The following is a 3,402-nucleotide window of genomic DNA, read 5'->3' on the forward strand; positions in this document are numbered from 1 at the left end:
GGTTGTATTTACTTTGAGCACTATTATACACGTTGTTATGATACTGTACATGAAGTCCTCCACCCCTGGACGTTTCCGCCATCCTTGGTTTGGGGGTGTGACACCATTGTTTCGGTAAAGGCTAAGAAGATGATTGTTATTTCGACCCTAGTGGTCATATCAAATTGAGTCTGACTACGATGAGTATGTTATGTGGTTCAGAGAGCCAATTTTGATGTAGCATCTGACATAAGATGGAAGATTGAAATAAAGATAATCAAAGGGATCAGTAGAAGTATCGCAATAGTTGTTAAAGAATTTTGTTGATAGAAATGCTACTTTAAGATGTGATTATATCACATTAGAATAAGAAGGAAGGTATAATCTGTCCTGGAATTTGACTCTAAGAGACCTGAGTCTAAGCGTTGCAACATACGATGAGAGGTCATCAGAACATGACCCATCGGTCTATTGTGGAAATCAAATAGTTCGTTAAGAAGAAGGAGTCTCTAGTAAGGATCGACATTGTGACTTGAAGGTCATATATTGGATTCTAATGTGAAATAAGGAGAAGGTGCAAGATCGAGCACCGCTTGCAGTTAAAGAAGTTAATTCAAAGGAACATCTGACTTATAGTTATTACCTAGGATGAAAGGATAATGTATGAAGTCATTATACAACCCTGTTTCGTTGATGATTCCGGGACGTAATGATCTTAAGGGGGAGATAATTGTAACGTCCGTAGATCCGGGCTAGTCAATTTAAAGATAATAGGGGTCGAAAATGACTTTTCGACAAAATATTGTTTAGAATAAATAATCTTAACTTAGCTGTAGAAAATGTCTCAAGGGTTCCATACATATAAAGAACGCCAAAATCCGAGTTATAACGAAGAAGTTATGGCTCGTCGAAGTTTTACGGCAAAACCGGCACGGCACCGGGAGACGTAAATAGTGAATTTACGATAGAATGATTTTTAGCATTAGTGATCTGAATGAATGTTGCAGAATATGTTAAACCGAGAACATCCATAAAAAGAACGCCCAAATCTGACTTCGTATGAGGAAGTTATGAATTTTCTAAGATTTTACATAGTAGTGCACAACCCGAAACTCAAATTTTAATTCGAGTTGTTTTTGGCTTACGCGACCTAAATGAGAGTTGAAGATCTCATTAATAGGAACTCAACGGTAAAAAGACAGACAAAAACGGAGTCTGTATGAGGGAGTTACGAATTCTTCGCGGTCATTTAACAGTCTAATCTCCTCCTACTGTTAAATATAAGATCGGTTGAGAATTAGCCAACCGAGTCTAAATGAAAGTTGTAGCTCTTCTTTCTACCTACGCGTGGATAAAAAGAACGTCAAAAAGAGAGCTCATATGCGAAAGTTATGAATTTTTGAAAATCGGCTGATTTCCACCCTGTGTGCGATGTCACGTGTCAGCACCAGGTTGCGCCTGGCTATAGCCAGCCTGGCTCACGACGTGAATATTAAAAATTCACGACGTGAACCTTCCTCCAGCCCCTATAAATAAGTGGTGAGGCCTCCATTCATTCCTCACACCTCCCCTCACTTCCCTCTCTCTCTAGAACTTCTCTCTAGCCCCAAAACCCCCCGAAAGCCTAGGGAACCTCCCTAGCACGAGGCGGAAGCCCCGGAGTGCCCGACGGCTTCGAGAAGAAGAGCCTTTCGGCATAGGAACGCTGCTCTAGCGGCGCCCGGTTTTGAGAAAAACCCGCTGTAAGTGAGCTACGCCTACGCTATTTTTAATATAGCTTTTATTTAATTATAGTAACGTTATTAGGAGCTTATAATAAATACTTGGGCTATTATTATGGGCTATATAAGTATTGTTTAATGCTTATATAATAGTAATAAAAGCTAGACTATTAATTAGTCGCGGTTAACGTTAGAGTAAACCCTACTGATATTGATACTAGGTTTTGTCAAGGAATATTATTTTAAGAGTAACGTAGTGCTGTCCGAGTGCCGAGTAACCACCTAATTAAGTGAGTGCATATTCCCTTTCATGACCATGATTTTAATACAAGTATTGATTGATCGTATTAAATATATGTTTATGTGCGAATTATTTGATGTTGTCTGAATTACATGTTAAAGAACATACCCGGTTATTTATAATGATTTAGGTTAATGAGTAAACCTAAAATTTGTTATGAGGGTCATTGGGCAGTATCTCCTTATGAGTACGAGTGAGATATATACGAGGAATAGAACCCTTAAACATGTCATTGATCCAGAAGCACGGATTAGACATAGTCATTTCTCCCTAGTCCAAGAGTATGGATTGGACTCAGTCAACTGTCGTTAATCCGGGAGTACGGATTAAGACATAGTCAGTTGTCCTTAATCCGAGAGTATAGATTAAGACATAGTCAGTTGTCTTTAGTCCGGGAGTATGGAGAGGACATAGTCATCTGTCATTAATCCGGGAGCATGGATTTAGACACAGACCAATTGTCCCTCATCCGAGAGTATGGAATAGGTACAATCAAGGACTCGAGAGCATGGATTAGATCCAGAGTAAGAGGTAAAATTTAAGGTCCGTGAGTATGGATAGTCTCGTTGTGAGGACTGACGGGGTGGGGTAAGAGTTGATTATATATATGGGGAAATCATATATTGTGTGAATATATATATATATATATATATATATATATATATATATATGTGTGTGTGTGTGTGTGGGTGTGTGTTGTGTGTGTGTGTATAATATTGTGGGATTGAAATCCCTATGTGCTCACCAGGTTTCCCAACCTGACCCACTCAGTTTATTTATATCACAGGTGTTGATATGAAGTCACATTACACTGAGAGATTTAAAAGAGATGTAGATCACTAGTGATAATGAGTGTAAGTTCTGTTTATGCTTATGTTTCTGTATTGACGATGACATCCCAAATGTTTAAAAATGAATAAAAATACTTTTCTTCGGAAATGCTTTGATAACGTATTTATCATGTTTTACTGGGAACAAATTCCGCAACATTTTTATTAAACGAGGTACTCTGATTTTTATAAAGCATAAACAAAATCGGTCTTTTCTGGCCGTGAAAATGGGGATGTCACAATGTCAGAGAAAGTTTCAAAGGTCTCCATCTGAGATTCCAAATATCCTTATGATTGGCTAATTATTATTCGAATGATCAGCTCGTATTGTGTTATGCATTCCTAATGTCAAGGTCTGAAGGATTCTAGTTGAGATGGTTAGAGGCTTTGATGTTGTAGATGTCAATCAGTGGTGGTTCGAACCTAATTGTGGAAGAACTGAGTATACTCACTACTAGAATATAGGCCTTTAATGACACACAAACCATGACACACCGTGATTTACGATACGCAAAATCGTGTCCTAAAAATAATGTCATCTCTTCTAAAATTTAAAGGACTTAGGAAATGT

The sequence above is a fragment of the Lactuca serriola genome, chromosome 5 (assembly GCF_051521515.1).
Source record: "Lactuca serriola cultivar US96UC23 chromosome 5, Lser_US96UC23_V15, whole genome shotgun sequence".
Classification (NCBI taxonomy): Eukaryota; Viridiplantae; Streptophyta; class Magnoliopsida; order Asterales; family Asteraceae; genus Lactuca; species Lactuca serriola.